Below are 18213 nucleotides of genomic sequence, written 5' to 3' on the forward strand. Positions count from 1 at the left end.
AAAGACAAGCAAGTGGTTGAGTGCAATGACTATGATGAGTATGTCAAGCTCAAGCATGACAATGAAAAGCTTAAGAAAGAGTTTGAAGAGCTCAAAATCCACAACACCATTATGCTAGAAACTCTTGATCATGATGGTGACTTGGCTCTTGAGAATGAGAAGTTAAAAGAAGAAAACAAGAAACTCAAGGAAGAGAGAAACAATGTTGCACTCAAGGAAGATAAAAGTAGTGATGCTCTCAAGGAAGAAAACAAGAAGCTCAAGTTGGAAAAAGAGCATCTCAAGATTGGATTGAGCAAGTTCACTAGAGGCAAGTATCTTCAAAGTGAGCTTCTAATGAACACCGTCATGAAGATGGATAGAAGTGGCATTAGGTACATGGCAAACAAAGAGAAGAAGACTCAAGCTCAACAACAACAATCAAAGCCAAAGCCAAAGCTAAAGAGATGCTTTGAGTGTGGACAAGAAGGCCACTTTGCTCATGAGTGCCAAACTCCACCACCACAACCCTTACCCAAGCATGCTAGACCCTTTGCCTTTAATGCTCACTACATGCTTAGAAAGGATTCTAGTGAAAAGATGAAAGTGATGTTCTTAGGTCCTCCCAACAAGAATAGGCCTAAGAAAATTTGGGTTGCAAAGTCACTTGTTGAGAAGGTGAAGGGCCCTCAATAAGTTTGGGTTCCTAAAGATTGATCTCTTGTGTGTAGGTGAACTACAAGACCAGTGGAAGTCATTGGGTTATTGATAGTGGTTGCACACAACATATGTCCGGTGATCCTCGTATGTTCACCTCACTTGATGAAGAAGTAGATGGGCAAGAAAGAATCACATTTGGAGATAACTCAAAGGGCAAAGTCAAAGGATTGAACAAAGTGGCAATATCAAATGATTATTCCATCTCTAATGTGCTATATGTTGCTTCATTGAGTTTCAACTTGCTATCCGTTGGATAATTGTGTGATCTTAGCTTCCAATGCTTGTTTACCGAGAAGGAGGTTGTTGTATCCAAGAAGGATGATGATCATGTGATATTCAAAGGATTTAGATACAACAACCTATATCTAGTGGACTTCACCTCTGAGGATGCAAACTTGAAGACATGCCTATTCATCAAAACAACCCTTGGGTGGCTATGGCATAGAAGACTTGCTCATGTTGGGATGAGCTCACTCAAGAAGCTTATGAAGAATGATTTGGTGAGAGGGTTGAAGGATATGAAGTTTGAGAAGGATAAGTTTTGTAGTGCATGTCAAGCCAGTAAGCAAGTTGCAAATACCCATCCAACAAAAGCTTTCATGTCAACCGCAAGAGTGCTAGAACTCCTTCACATGGATTTATTTGGACCAACAACATACAAGAGTTTGGGAGGAAATCTTTATTGTCTTGTGATTGTTGATGATTATTCAAGATATACATGGGTATTCTTCCTTCATGACAAATCCAAAGTTGCATCTTGCTTCAAGAAGTTTGCCAAGAGAGCACAAAATAAATTTGAAGTAAAGCTCAAGAAGATAAGAAGTGACAATGGGAAAGAGTTTGACAACACAAACATAGAAGCTTATTGTGATGAAGTTGGAATCAAACATGAAGTCTCTGCAACATATACTTCTCAACAAAATGGTATAGTTGAGAGAAAGAACCGGACATTGATCACTCTTGCTAGAACAATGCTCGATGAGTACAACACCCCCGAAGCTCTATGGGCATAAGCAATCAACACCGCATGCTATGCATCCAACCACCTATTCCTTCAAAAGTTCCTTGACAAGACACCTTATGAGTTGCTCAATGGGAAGAAGCCGAACATCTCCTTCTTTAGGATGTTTGGTTGCAAATGCTACATCTACAAGAAGCGGCAACACCTAGGGAAGTTTCAAAGACGTTGTGATATTAGTTTTCTTGTTGGTTACTCATCAAAGTCCAAAGCATATAGAGTATTTAATCATGCCACCGGCTTGGTTGAAGAAACATATGATGTGGAATTTGATGAATCTAATGGCTTCCAAGGAGCACATGAGAATCTTGATGATGTAGGTGATGAACCATTGAGGGAGGCGATGAAGTACATTCCAGTTGGAGACATCAAGCCTAAAGATGATGAAGATGATGTACAAGTGATTGATCCACCTTCTTCATCAAGTGTGCCACAAGATGATGAAAAAGATGGGAGAGTAGAAAATGAAGATACTCATGTATCCCATGAACAAATGGTGGTACAAGCACAAGATGTTGATGCTCCACAACCTCCTCCTCAAGTGGTCAATAGAAGAAATACGCCCCTACTTCAAGATCGTCCACAAGATCTCATCATAGGGAGTCCATCAAAGGGTATAATGACTCGATCTAAAAAACTTGCTTTATTTATTGCTCATCACTCTTTTGTCTCTTGCTTTGAGCCTACTAAGATAGAGGAAGCTCTTCAACATCCGGATTGGATCAATGCCATGCATGAAGAGTTGAACAACTTCACTCGCAATGAAGTTTGGACTCTTGAAGAGCGGCCAAAAGGTGCAAGAGTCATTGGAACAAAGTGGGTGTTCTGAAACAAGCAAGATGATCAAGGTGTTGTTGTGAGGAACAAGGCAAGACTAGTTGCAAAGGGGTTCTCTCAAGTTGAAGGTTTGGATTTTGGAGAGACCTTTGCCCCGGTTGCAAGATTAGAAGCCATATGTATCCTCCTTGCATATGCATCACATCATGAAATAAAACTTTATCAAATGGATGTGAAAAGTGCATTCTCAAATGGCTTTATTAATGAACTAGTCTATGTTGATCAACCTCCTGGGTTTGAAGACCCTAGATATCCTAATCATGTTTATAGGTTGTCCAAGGCACTATATGGGCTTAAGCAAGCCCCAAGAGCTTGGTATGAGCGCCTTCGGGACTTTCTCATTGAGAAGGGCTTCACAATTGGGAAGGTCAACACCACACTATTCACCAAGAAGCTTGATGGGCATATCTTCATTTGTCAAGTGTATGTTGATGATATCATCTTTGGATCATCAAATAAAGATTCATGCAAAGAATTTGGTGAATTGATGTCGAAGGAGTTCGAGATGTCAATGATTGGAGAACTTACATTCTTTCTTGGTTTTCAAGTCAAGCAAATGAGAGAAGGGATTTTCATCTCTCAAGAGAAATATACTAATGATCTTATCAAGAGATTCAAGATGGATGAATGTAAGCCAATCAAGACTCCAATGCCAACCAATGGACATCTCGACCTAGATGAGGGAGGTAACCCGGTTGATCAAACTCTCTACCGCTCTATGATTGGTAGCTTATTGTATTTGACCACATCTAGGCCCAACATCATGTTTAGTGTGTGTATGTGTGCTAGGTTTCAAGCTAATCCTAAGGAAACTCATTTAATTGCCGTAAAAAGAATGTTTAGGATCTTAAGCAAACACCAAGCATTGGCCTTTGGTATCCCAAAGGAGCTAGATTTGAATTAATTGGCTATTCTGATTCGGATTATGTCGGATGCAAAGTTGATAGAAAAAGCACATCCGGAGGGTGCTATTTACTTGGTAGATCACTTATGTCTTGGTCCTCCAAGAAACAAAAGAGTGTGGCTTTGTCCACCGCTGAAGCGGAATACATTGCCACGGGTGCTTGTTGTGCATAAATACTTTACATGAAACAAACTTTGCTAGACTATGGTGTAGTTCTAGATAAAGTACATTTTTTATGCGACAATGAAAGTGCGGTAAAACTTGCAAATAATCTGGTTCAACACTCTCGCACCAAGCACATAGATATCCGTCATCACTTTCTTAGAGATCATGTTGCTAAAAATGATATATCACTAGAAGGTATAAGGACCGAGGATCAATTGGCGGATATCTTCACTAAACCGCTAGATGAGGCAACATTTTGTAGATTGCGGAATGAGCTCAATGTGCTTGATTTTAGTAACTTCACTAAAAATTGAGCTTGTGTTGTCCCTTGCATTGCATTGTAATATACAACATGTTTAATGCTTTATAATGCATATAGGGCTTGTCTAACATGGTTAAGATAACCACCAAAAAGCATCTGAAGAAGCTTAACCTTAGATCAAACTTGACAAGCAACTAGATTTACTTTCAAGTATTGCATTGCATATGCATGATTGTTGTTTGTCATTTGTCTTCAAATTGCCCTCTTATTGCCTATTTTCTTAAAAAGAAGTATAGTCTAAGGCAAAATATTTTGAAAAACTTGAGGGTTTAAGAGAGGTCACTCACATCAGTCCCAATTGGTGTTTATTTGGATCTTATTGGAGTTGGGACTTGATTGGGAACAGGCAGCGCGAAGGACTTTGAAGATTTGCTGAAGAAGGAGTGACCAGACGCTGCACTGGACTCTGATGTCCAGCGTCCGATCAGTTCACAGGAGGTGAACCTGCTGCCGAAGGAGTGACCGGACGCTGAAACAGTGTTTTTCCAGCGTCCGGTTAGGAGGAGCTTCAGCGTCCAGTCGATCTTGAAGATGTCAAGGCTAGGTGACCGGACTTTGGCTGCGTCCAGTTGGTGTCCACCAGACATGTCCGGTCGTGATTCCAGAGGATTTGGACCTCTCTGGAATCGACCGGACGCTGGGTGGTAGCGTCCGGTCGCTACCACCGGAGCGTCCGGTCAGTAGAAAACATGCGGCATCAGATCTCTTTTCCCGTTTCCTTCTCTGATTCGGGGGGGCACCTTATTTAGTCTCAGCGCGACGTTGACCTATCCCTACTGCCCCCATCGCCGTTGTCGTCCCGTGCCCTAGCAGCCGCCGCGCACGCCATAGCCGTCGTCTCGCCACTGTGCCACCGCAGTCACGCCCAATCCCTATGCCATCGCCGCCGCTCGCCCATGCACCACCACTGCTTGCCTGGGTGCCGCACTATGCCACTACGCCACCACTGCCCCTGCTCCCTGAGCCGCCACGATTCATAGCCGCGCTGCTCCTTGCGCTGCTGCCCAAGCGCCTCCCTGCTGCTCCGCGCGCCACCGCGCTGTGCTCTGCCCAAGCCGTCGAGATCGACAGCAACAGTGCCATCCACGTCTAGCGCCAGTAATGCCCTACCCTAATGCTGTTGCACTTGACCTAGCTCTGCATTCACATTGCAAGCACTAACTTGAATTGCATCCAGTGCCGTCGATCCACCACTGCAAACCCTAGCCTCGTGATTCGGTGGTTCCCCACGCGTCGTCTCTTTTCTCCTCGGGTCGCCGGTTCGTTCGGTAGCAATGCTCCGCGTTTCAATTTCGTATCTAAATTGCTTGCTTCCTAGGGTTTCACATCTATTAGGTATATTGTATTTACTTGTATATCCTATCTATTCCATCATGCAGCGAGTCGGTGTCGTTGAGATTGTGTGGCAGTTGTCAGTTAACTCAGGGCCAAGCTCGCGAGTACGAATCGAGGCCAAACCTCAGAAGCGACAGATTGATAGTTGTTCTTTGTCAGCGGCAGTTTTTTAGATTATAAGATGGCTCGCATGAAGAATGTCGGTGGTGGTCTAGGTGATGAGGATCGGAGGCCCCCGCCTCACCAGCCTGCAGATCCTAAAGGCAAAGCAACAAAGAAGCTAGCAACCCAGAAGCAAAAATATCTAGATGCAGAGACAATGAGAGTAGCAGCAGTTGCAGAGGCCGCAAAGCATGCCGAGAGAGGAGGTGCACGCAGTGGAGTTGTTATTGCAGATCCACTTTCACCAGAGGCAATGGCTACACTTTAGCGTGTTGAGCGTCTTCATGGTGGTCCAGCTGGGACCCTCATGATTGGAGAACAGTGAGTTGCCATTGATGAGGTTCAGCCTCAGGGGGAGCCATAGCAGCAGCCTCAGCCAGCTCAGTAGACATAGGAGGCACAGCAGACACAGCCGTCTCAGGAGGGTGAGCAGGTCCAGTAGGCCGAGGAGACAGAGCAGGCACCACAGCCACAATTACGCCACTCTGGTCACACTCGTGTCCTAGTTTCACCAAGGCCAGTCACTCAGCGGAGGGGTTCTCGTCCACCACCTCAACCACAGGGTCCGCCTCCAGTGACCCATCTTGACCTAAGGGCCGCCACGACCAAGCAGGTATAGCAGTTGAGGTTTGTTGACTTTGAGGTATGGTTTCCACCGAGGAGGGATGAGAGAGCATCAGAGGGATTCTATACACCCCTACAGGAGGACTTCTACAATGCCTATCTGAACAGTGGAGCAGTCTTTAGACCACAGAGAGTATGCAGCATTGAGTCTATTGTTGCAGCAGCTGGAGAGCACATTCGCCCCTACTTTGCATATCTGCCAGGGCTGACAGATCTGATTGGATGGACTGGATTATATGTTCCATCTTGGGTTCGGCACTTCTATGCTTCTCTCTTTATTGACCCGCACCATCACTTTATTCACTTTGCATTCGGTGGGAGAGACTATCGATTGATGAGCACCAGGGCCAGGGAGATTCTTAGGCTTCAGGAGCAGCTAGTCAGGCTCCATGAGGTGTGCTATGGACAGACTGCACCCCCAGACGTCCTCATGGTGGCTTGGTACCCCCTACATACTTGGTGCATCACTGCTTCACTGAGCCTTTTAGCGAGGGTTCGAGGAGGAACCCCAGTGATCTCACGCCCACTGCTCACATGCTTGAGGCAGTTATGAGGAGGACTTTACTCCTGAGGATGGGATACAGAGAGGGATTGACTCGGATTTAGCTTTGGCTTATCAACTCTCTGATGCAGCAGACAGTCTTCGACATCTGGGATCTTCTGTCAGAGATGGAGGACACTATAGCTGAGGGCTTCAGAGGTCACAGGCAGCTACCCTATGCTCACTGGGTCACTTTTCTTATCCACAGAGCTGTGTCAGTGAAGTCGCCTAAGATGATTGCTGAGTACAGTGGTGCCACGATAGAGTTCTCTACTTATAACCTATCTCAGATGATTCGGCATAGTACACCATAGGCACCGAGTCAGCCGTGCCATCATCCAGAGGTGCCCGAGACTATAGCCCAGCAGGATGATATCATCAGGGGTATTGTAGCTACAGAGGAGGAGGAGCTTGCTCAGCAGGAGGGGTTGGTCACTAGTAAGCCCAGTGACAGTTCTGATGATGATTACCAGCCCATTCCACAGATGCCTCCTCGACGACATGATGCTGAGGTCGGTAGCTCCAGTTCAGCACCACCTGCCCCGCAGACTAACCCCGCTCTTCTTGCGATACTTGAGCGGATGAGGCAAGACCAGGCCAGACAGGCTCAGGAGACAGCTGCTACACTTGCATAGTTCTAGACTCGGCAGGATGAGTTCTAGTGCCAACAGCTTGTTATTCAGCAGTAGACCCAGGCACTATAGCAGCAGTAGCAGGCTATGCATCAGTAGCAGATACTCATGCAGCAGCAGCTTCTCAGGTTCATGCAGCATGTAGTGCAGGCTATTGGGGCCCCACAGCCACAGACTACGCCCTAGCTTGGTCAGCCTGCCACCACTTCCACGACTCCAGCGTTACAGCCCAGTGGGCTTCAGAGTCAGGGACAACCACCAGCACAGTTTGCTTCTCCTACAGAGCAGGTGTCCTAGTGGTTTGCTACATTAGTGCCAGCCCCACAGTTCACACCATTTCATACGGGCTTCACACCGGCTGAGACGTCATCGCTGCTAGAGCCAGAGACCATAGTGTCCAGGAGCCTTGGTGCTTCCTTCAGTGAGTTGACAGGGTAGCCCACTCCTCCATACCTGCATGTTCTAGGACCTTCTATGGCTACACCTATCACGGCGATGATAGAGATGCTCCCCTCCTCAGTGGCATCATCAGATCCCGCTGCTTCAGTCATACCAGCTCAGCCTACAGCAGCACCAGTTCCTGATCTGACCCAGACTGCTTCAGCGTCAGTACCTACTATAGAGGGTCCGGCAGCACAGAGCTCAGGATCAGACAATGATGGCACCCAGTTCCACCTTGCTCCTCGTACCTCAGCGCTCGGCTCATCCGCTGCAGCCCCACCGATCGACCCGTAGGTTTTGGTGTTTGACGCCAAAGGCGGAGAGGGTTCGAGTATGTTAGGCTTAGGGGGAGCTACTTATCTAGGGGGAGCTTAGTTATTATATTAGCTTATCTATTTACATTTGGAGTTTCTATTTGTGAGATACACTATTATGCTTTTATGTGTGTGATACATTATGCATTCATGTTTACTATTATATCTATGTGATAGTGATATCTACGTGATTGTGATATATGACATGTGTGCTCTCTACTTTGAATTCTTTATATGTCATATCACTTGTGCTTTGCTCATTTGCCTTTGCTTCCGTGCTTTACTCCGATGCAAATGAGCTTTATTACTTGTACTCATGCATATTTCATATATTTTGAGTACATCATGATGGCTTGGGTCATATAAGCTTGTCTAACACTTTTGTTCTTATTGCCAAAAGCTTATATGAACCAAGCATGTTAAAAACCTCATCTCTTTCACATACTCGAGGTAGTATTGTCATCAATCACCAAAAAGGGAGAGATTGAAAGCATCTAGGCCCCTAGTTGGGTTTCGGTGATTAATGACAATACATGATTACTGTGACTAACGTGTGTTTTGCAGAAACAATTGAGTTAGGTCACGGTAATGGAGATTGATTGGGCAATCATGGTTGTCATGCCCCTACGATGAAAATCATTTCGGTTTTCAAAGGATAGACGACAAGGTTAAGGATGGACTAGTTCTAAGTGTCGATTGGAGTTGGAGAGACACTTAGAGTAGTTTAGGACTTTGTTTTTCCTTTGGCCGTACTATTAAGGGGGGTATGAATGGGTAGCTTGACCTAGGTGAGACTAGTGAGTTAGGTGTGGTGCACACTTGTTAAAACTAGCACTAGGTAGCTCCAAAACAGCCCTATGATCCAATGGAGCAAACTTCATTCGCATATGTTCAAGAGTTGGAAGTGAATGGAGGGTCAAATACTGACCGGACGCTGGCTCTGGTGTGACCGGACGCTGGCTCAGGGTCTGGTCAGTTCATTTGACCAAGGTGATTGCGTCTGGTTTGATCGGACGCTGTGAGGTCATGGCACCGGACGCTGAGGGCCAGCGTCCGGTCGACTCCAGTAAGGTTCCAGAGAGGAAAAATCACGACCGGACATTGTCCAGCGTCCGGTCACACTGTAAACACTGGAGTTCGGGGTACACTGACCAGAGTGTCCAGTCAACATGACCGGAGCGTCCGGTCACCCCGCAGAGGCACATAATAGTTCGTTTTTTAGCCGGTGTTATAAATATCACCCCCACTCGTGTGTGGGGGTACTTTTGCTCATTCCAACAGCTGAGAAACACCTTAGAGAGTGCCAAGAAGAGCAAGGTCCTAGTGAGGTGATTGAGATTTGAGAATCCCAAAGAGAGCCCTCATTAGTGAAGATCAAGAGTAGCAAAGTGTGCATCCACCTTCTCATTAGGCTTGTCATGGTCAAGTGAGAGTTCGTGCTTGTTACTCTTGGTGATCGTCATCACCTAGACGGCTTGGTGGTGATTGGGAGTTCGGTGATCACCCAGCGGAGCTTGTGGGTGACCTAACTCACGTTGTGAGCGGTTGTGGGTGATTCACCGCGACGGAGTGTCGAAGAATCAACCCATAGAGAGCACTTGATCCTTGCACGGATCAAGGGGGAGCTACACCCTTGCGTGGGTGCTCCAACGAGGACTAGTGGGGAGTGGCGACTCTCCGATACCTCGGCAAAACATCGCCGTGTTCCTTCCTCTCTATTTACTTTGAGCACTTACTTTGAGCATTTACTTTGAGCAATTCAATTCATGTCTTTACATTCTTAGAATTGCCATGCTAGAGTAGGATTGGAACTTAGGTTGCAAGTCTTTTGTGCAGTAGAACAATTAGGAACATTTTCTAGTCACAAGGGGTTAATTGGGCTAACCATATGATTTAATTATTACGAAGAAATTTAGAATTAGCCCAATTCACCCCCCCTCTTGGGCATCTTGATCCTTTCAGTTACCCACCACTGCCACTGGTTACGTAGAAAGAACTATTCATTCTAATTTTTTCTTTCCTTCTCCCATCGCCGACCGAACCTGCCCGAGACCTTCGCCATGTGTCGCTCCTTCATCTTGCTCACGCCCCGCGTTGACCGCGAGCTCTGGCCTCGCATCGCCCATGCGTCGCGGCACGCCAGCCACAAGCTCCAGCCTCACACGCCCGACGAGGCACTACCATGGCGAGCTTCGACCACGAGCACCGATGTCGTGAGCTGCTACGCGAGGCCACGACCTATGGGCTAGCCCCCGCCACATGAGGCACCGACGGGCTAACTCTGGCTGCGAGCGCCTGCCCAACGTCGTGGATCTAGAACACACGTGGTGAACTCGAGCAGCGAACCCCGACCCAAGAGGCGTGGTGGTGGAGCGACTTGAGCAGGCGGATCTCGTCGTAGAGCCACTCCTCCTCCCCTTGGTCGCTGCTCGTCGAAGCCACCGGCACAAGCGCGGGTTGGCTGCCGCAGGCCTACCGCTAGGGAGGCTGGCCACGAGAGTAGCCGCTGGCGCGGGTGCAGAAGGCTGGCCGCGAAAGCAGTTGTGGAAAAAGGGTGCAGCACGAATGCGAGCTGACCACCTGTCCATTTAAACTAAAATGCCTGATCTAGAGCCTATCACATTGACAGTGGATCACATTGACAGGTAGGGCCTATCACGGGGACAAATCTATCCATTTAAACTAAAATGCCTGATCTAGAGCTGTTGCATTAGCCAAACAGTTTCTTGGTAGCTCAACAGTGGATCTTAGGTCCACAGTGGAGCTGATCCATGGTGAATTCTAGATCTAGATTCACTTTTTCTAGTGGTGAATCTTTACCAAACAGGCTCTATGTCTTCATTGATGCCATGAACAATGTATCAATCATTAAAAACACAAAATATATCTGTACATACTAATAGGGGTACTATTAAAAGATAGATTAACATTACAATACTCCTATTTGTTAGTTCATCGAACAAAGAAGCCACTCCCATGTCTCCCTCCACGCCCGCGCCCCTCTTCCACCTCTCTCTCTCTCTTTCATATTCATAGCAGCCTCCACCACGGCATGTGTTAGGCGGCCTCTGATCCTCCCCAACGGCCGCCTCCATGCCCTCATTGCGCCCTACCCCCTTCTTTTCAAACTTCAATGGGCACAGAAGAAGGGGTTTGGGGGAAGAAGGCTGACCAGGCGATGGGGATTGCGACTGGGCGATTTAGGGGCGTCGTAGCAGTGCTAGCCAGCAAGCATGGCCATGGCAGCGCCAAGAGGGGGAGGGGAAGAAGGTGGCGCCGTGAATGAGCTAGGGTTTCACCGGAGCTTCGCGACGGCGAAACCCTAGCTCGCCCTGGTAGGGCGGTCGAGCCGCGACGGTGGGGTGGTGGGACCACGGGAGGAAGAAGAAGCAAGCGGGCGGCGGGAGGAAGAAGAGGAGCGCGCAAGCTATGCGGGGCGGCTGGCCTAACACACGGTCGGTCACTCTCCAATAATAATCTCATCGTACCTCTCAATCGGTGGACTTTTGCTGATTCAAGTTCCCTAACTTTGACTCCTCACGATTCTAGTAAATAATTATATTCATGTTACATACTTGTAGTATCAAAACAAAAAGATGAACTATATCAGTCTTTACGGAAGCCGCTGTCATCGAGAGACACAATCGCTGCTGCCGCAACTCTCGCTTTCGCCGTGGCCGCCTCTCCTAGGGCCCCTTTCCTTCTTCCTCTCCAGTGTGTCTGCTAGGGACAAGAATGGGAGGGCCCCATCCTTTTTCCCTGTAGTTTTTCGATCTAGTTGCTTAGGGTTTAGTCTAATAAATCTTCCGACGAAATAAGATGATTTTCAGTTGGGATCGTGTTTCCTACGATGACTTCAGTGATTGGCAAGACGAGATCGTCGTTGCAGTCGTCGATTTCATCGACATGCAACCAATTTATGGCCTTTATCTACAAGGGGAGGGGTGCTTCTGGGAGCTCTCTACAAGGACAACGGCTACGGGTCTCATCCATCTCATCGTCGATGGTTGCAGAGAGGAATTCAAGATCTCGAGGTGACGAATCTGCAGCCTATGTCGTACACGACGATGCAACTACCGATATTCTTTCAACGATTTAGATGCGTTTTAGACTAGTTCTGAAGTGTTGAATCTTACGGCACGTCCAATGTTTTGGGTGGTCGTTGGATTCCGCATAAGGAGTGCACTTTTGGCTTCGGACGTTCGAAGGAAGCCATTGAGGAAGAAGACGATGGAAGAATCATGATAGAATGTTATGTATTTTTTATTTTATATTTTTAATGTGTAATTTAGAGATGTATTGTGCCAAGATTTAATATAAGTCCCTTTTTTTTAAAAAAAATCTGAACTATATCATAACTACATCTATAGTATACTAGTAATTTACTCTTCTAGGGATAATTGAATTCTCGTAAGTTTTCCTTCTGGTATGTCTTCCACGAATCTTAGTTGACCTATGGTAACTATGTATGGACTTCCTACTCTGTAAATCCTTTTTTTTTTAAGAATTCTGTAAATCCTTATATATGCGTATCTAGTATGAAAGTCATCTTTGTTGACTTACGGTACCTTTGTGTGGTTAACCATAATTATGGACGTCGACCTGCTATTATTTTAGTAAATCCTTATTTCATGTTATACAGTTCTAATAAATATCTGAATTCTATCGTAAACTACATCTCTGCTATAGTAATTTACTCTTCTAGGGATCACTGGGTTCTCGTCACTTATCTTATTTGACTTTATCGTAACTCTGTTTGTGGTTACCAAAACTTTTGACTTATGGTAATGCCCTCCTTACTACTACAATAACTACTCCATCTGTCTCCAATTAATTGTCGCCGTTGGTTTCCATACCGAAAGTTTGACTCGATTTGTAGAAAATACGTGTAATATTTGTATCTCCAAATAATAAATTTATTACAAAACTAGATTTAAATATCTATCTAATGATATTAGTTATGTACCATAAATATTAATTTTTTATATATATTTAGTCAAAGTTGTTCCTCGCTAAACGAAAACGACAAATATTTAGGGACACAGGGAATAAATCCTTGTTGGGGAAGGCGACCTTGACTGGAACCCCGCCTCACCCTCGACCCTCGATTTGGACCGGCTAACGAGCCTCACGGTTGACGCTGACCCCGCCGCGAGGGTATTTTCTATTGGTTGTCTTCCGTTTTAGGTGTCTTCGCGCGAGGCTTGATCTGGAGGCGACATACCGTTGGAAGGATCGCGTAGCTGCTAACGGGAAGTGAACCTTTGGCCGGGAGGGCGAGGGTACATTGCAAGCCGCCAAGGAAGTCCGACGTGAAGCCGGCGGCGGACCCCATCGGCACAGTTAGGGTTTGGAGTGGTTGGCCAAGGGTACAGAGCCCTTGGCTGCGCTGTATTGTGACTTACTACTACAAAACTACAAATGGTGGTCAAATGAGCCACCCCTACAAATGCATTTCTGCTGTTATCAGCCGCCCCTACAAATGACCCGATTTATAGGGGCGGCTCAATATACAGCCGTCCCTACAAATCGGATTTGTAGTGGCACAAATGGACGCCGAATATTTAAAATTAAGCATTAAAATTTGATTTTTTTTCAAACGACCTCGGATAGAGAAATGACCAAAATAAAAGTTGTAGATCTCGAAAAGTTATAAAACTTTGTTGTTTACAACTTTTTCATTTAAAATCATTTACTACTTCAAAATATTGTTTGAAATTAATTTTTGAAATTGTTGAAGAACTCCGATTTCTCTTTTTAATCTCTGACTAAAACTTGTAACTAGTTTTTCTCCCTCGTACTAACTTCAAATTCGATAATTTTTTTTCTAAAATTTTCTAAAAACATGGTCTATCAATTTATTGTGTTCTTACAACTATTATTATGTCCATCTTTTCATGTGACCGTCTTTTATCTATTTGAATTTTGAATTTAAAAAAATGACAACTTCAATCGTGATTTTGAAACATTAAATGACTTCAGCTGAAAAAGTCATGAATATAAAAGTTATAGAACTCATCAAGATCTACAACTTTTATTTTGAACATTTGTTCATCCGAGATTGTGGTAGTAATATTGTTCACGAAATTTATATATCTCTCTTATAGTTTCATAAACTATAAGAGAGATATGTAAGATTTATGAACAATGTTACTACCATAATCTTGGATGAACAAATAACCAAAATAAAAGTTATAGATCTCGATACGTTAAAGAACTTTGTGGTTGATAACTTTTTCATTTGAAATCATCTTGTCAACGTTAACTACATTTGAATTTCTTGAATTTGAAATTAAAATTTTGTAAACGACCTTAGATGGAGAAACTACCAAAATAAAAGTTATAGATCTCGAAAAGTTATGAAACTTTGTAGTTGACAACTTTTTCATTTGAAATAATCTTGTCAAGGAAAACTACGTTTGAATTTCTAAAAATTTAAAATTTGAATTTTTAAACGACCTCGGATTGGCAAACAACAAAAATGAAAGTTGTAGATCTCGAAAAGTTATGAAACTTTGTAGTTGATAACTTTTTCATTTAAAATCATCTTGTCATGAAAAACTATGTTTGAATTTCTCAAATTTAAAATTTAAATTTTATAAACGACCTCGGATGGAGAAACTACCAAGATGAAAATGTGTTGATCTCGAAAAGTTATGAAACTTTGTAGTTGACAACTTTTTCATTTGAAATCGTTTAGGGCCTCAAACAATCAATTTATGCTCAGCTTAGTATAATATGTGGGGAACCAAAATCCATTATAGACGCAGTGGTAGAGGAGGGTACGTGCGAGGGGGAGGTCACGGGTTCAAATCCCCGCAACCGCGAAACGCGCAAATTTCTAGTGGGGGCCTCCCTAGCTTTAAAAAATATTTTGCTATTTTCTGAGCCGATTTCTTCTTTACTGGAAAATAGATTTATAGGGACGGCTCAATGTCCAGCCGCCCCTACAAATTATCGACCGCCCCTAAAAATCAATTTGTAGGGGGCGGTTGGCCAGTCGTCCCTACAAATCGGGCATTTGTAGCCACCCTTGCTTAGGGGCGGCTGGCAAAACCGCCCCTACAAATGGTCTTAAGCCGCCCCTAAAAATCATGGCTGTAGTAGTGACTTACGATCCTATAGTGTAATTTCACCGCAGCCCCGGTGTGAGCTATAAATACCCCAGGGCGCTCGTGCAAGAGGGATAGAGTTTTTGGCAATTTAATGAGCAATTAATCCACATTTATTTCTTGTCCCCCTCGTGGGTACATTTGCCCCTACGCTTATGTCCCCTCGCCTTTATCCACACTTCCACCTGTGGGAAACCCCCGGCCTCTCCCCGCGCATCCTCCGCGAGGGTGAGAGGCTTGGAGTGACCCCATAATCCTTATATAAGTCACGCATTCTAGTACCAAAGTCATCTTCGTTGACTTACGGTGACTTTGTACCCTTACCCAATATTATGAACGCTGCCTTGCCATTCTAGTAAGTCCCACCGCTAAGAGCATCTCCAACATTACTTACTATCTAAACATTTGTTGGGTAGGCACCTATTTTTCTACAACCCGTGTTTTGCTCCCAACTCAGGCTACCCAAACCCACCCTAGTAGGGAATGACACACAGATCCCACATGTCATCCTCTATCAGCTTCTTCTTCCTACGGACAGATCAAAGCAGAGTAGAGCTGGGCTGTGCCGGGCAGGGTAGTGTTGCCGGGGCAGGCCACGTAGGCAGGGCAGCGCCGCCGGGGTAGGTCTTGCCACTGGGGCAGGCTGCACCGCCAGGGAAGGGCATGCTCGTGATGCACCTGCGACGGAGAAGCCGAGCCCAGGATGCCGCGCTCGCGCCCTGCCACCGCGCCGGGGATGCGTCGTTGGGGATGCCGCGTAGGAAGGCGGACCAGCTAGGGAAGGGCGCGCCGTCAGGAGTCCGTGGCCGAGCGAAGAAGAAGACGTGCACGTGGTGGGGGGAAAATTTAGCTAGTCACCTGTTGGCCCAACAGGAATGGATAGTGGGAGAGGGAATTTGGGTAGCCAACAAATATGAGTAGGTAGTGGGAGCTGTTGTTTTTTGTCCACGCTATCCAAATTGAGGATAGGCAGCGGATTTAGATTGTCTCCCGGAGATGCTCTAACAACAATTATGGGGCCCACCTACCATCCATGGCCCATGTGTCATTTGGGGTGACCTTTATTTTCTTTATCTTTTTTTTTTCTAGCACTCACGCACGGCCTTATCTCTCAGCCATGCCCCGTTTGCTAGTTATTATTTAAATGGGAAGAGTTATATATTAAGAAAGTATCTTTTAATTCAAGTAGGGGCAATCTTGTCTTGTTAGTTTATTTATACAAATTTTTAGATACTCCTGATTAAAGCTAGCAACGTTTGATCTAAAGGAAAAATCCTAGATATATACTCCATTTTTGGATTGATAATTGTAATTTTGATCAAGAAATTTTCATTAAGAAAAGATTCTGACCCTTATTTTCTCTTACATTATGCTGCATCTTATTTGCTAAATACTCCATTTTTGGAATGATAATTGTATTTTGATCAAGAAATTTTCATTTAAAAAGATTCTGACCCTTAATTTGCTAAAGAATCAATATTATCTTAGATCTACTTTGAATACAAAAACTATTAGTGCAAGTTTTATGTCATAAATTTGTATATAATTTGAATAATTGTTGGCGAAGATCTGTAAAGTTTGAATTTTTATTTACAAGATATACTTATCATTTTGGACCGATGGAGTATATTTATTTATATTTACGATCGTAGGTAGTAGATAGGAAGATTGCACGCTGCCAATTAAATAGCGTATAGTACATCACAGAGTAATAATCTTGAAAACGAAATTTGAAAGTACTTGTACATCATCGTGATTGAAAGACAACGCACGATGAATGTCACGTTGGAGAAATATAATCACCCCCAATCAACGATGACGACTATATGCTTCTTTGTATCATTTATTTTAAGGGAGAATTGCGTTCTTGCCCTTGTCCAATACTTCAATTGTGATTTTGCCCCTCTTTTTTTTAACTTTGTGATTTTGCCCTCGCTTTTTTCAAACGAAGCTCCCGTCTACCCCTATTTTATAACACCGTCTAAAATGCTTCGATTAAATGATAAAAAAAAAGAAAAAGAAAAGACGCCTATATCAAAAGACAATGATACCCTCGGTCGCTTTCTCCTTTCTCATCTGTTCGCTCGACCCGTTTCGACGAGAAGTCGCGGCCCGCACATGGTTTCGCGGCCTGGCAGAGGCGCAGCTGCTGGCGGCGGCGCAGCTCCTCCTCCCTCCTTCCCCTCCCCCGGCGTGGCTCATCCTCCCTCGTTCCCGCACCACCGCCACCTCACGCACACCGCCGCCGGGCGCGCGCACGCGCTACTCCTGTCCCCGCCGCTCGCGCTCGCCGCCATCTCGCGGGCGCCCCACCTCCCGGCGTCGCAGCTCCTGCTCTTCCTCCGCCGCCTGCGATGCCTCCCCGAGGCCCGGATGCGGGACGAGATGCCGCGCCTCGCGCTGCGCCTGCCGCTCCCGCTGGGCGACGACGCGTGCGAGGCGGACGAGGTCTTCGCCGCCGAGGCACACGCGGAGGAGGAGGCCGCGCGGAGGGACGCTGACCTCGCCGCGCGGACCACGCCCAAGAGGGACCGAGCCTCGCACCGGGGCCGGGCCGGACCCGCCTAGACGTGGAGGCGGCAGCTCTGGATGGTCATCCTCGAGGATCTCCTCCTCCTCACAATCCTCTTCGCCGCCTGGCTCGCAGTCTGCCGGGGATTCAGCTGCATTGGTCGGTAAATAGCTACACAACCTCCAAGGTACGTACGGAAATCAAATCCAGGGCCTTTCTTCTACTTCCGTTCCATGATTTGGATCATTCCAGGTGATATGGGTTCTCAATTTGATCCAGGAACACGGATCTCTAGTGTACGGTCTGCATCTGTGAACTAGAATTTATACTGCAATTTCAGACTCCATGCTTGTTTGGGTTTATCAGATTTTGGAATCTATATGTTTTTCGTTATGTCAACAAGGTACACGACACCACAAGTTCATTGCTGGGACTGGTAGCATTGCTAAAAACTTTTCCGTCCATCAAGTGATTTGATTCCAAAATCTTACTCCTATCAATGTGCTCATAAATCATAATGTCATTGCCAATGTGTCTAGATTCCTGCTCCAAAGCGGGGAGAGATTGTTAGGCAAATCGGTGATGCACTGCGAGC

General features: G+C 45.6%; 1 pseudogene; it reads left to right on the forward strand.

The window, feature by feature from the left end:
• Window positions 1–17224: 17224 nt before the first annotated feature.
• On the forward strand, window positions 17225–17785 carry LOC136528687 (phytolongin Phyl2.2-like; annotated as a pseudogene).
• The last annotated feature ends 428 nt before the right edge of the window (window positions 17786–18213 follow it).

Source organism: Miscanthus floridulus, chromosome 19 (assembly GCF_019320115.1).
Source record: "Miscanthus floridulus cultivar M001 chromosome 19, ASM1932011v1, whole genome shotgun sequence".
Taxonomy (NCBI): Eukaryota; Viridiplantae; Streptophyta; class Magnoliopsida; order Poales; family Poaceae; genus Miscanthus; species Miscanthus floridulus.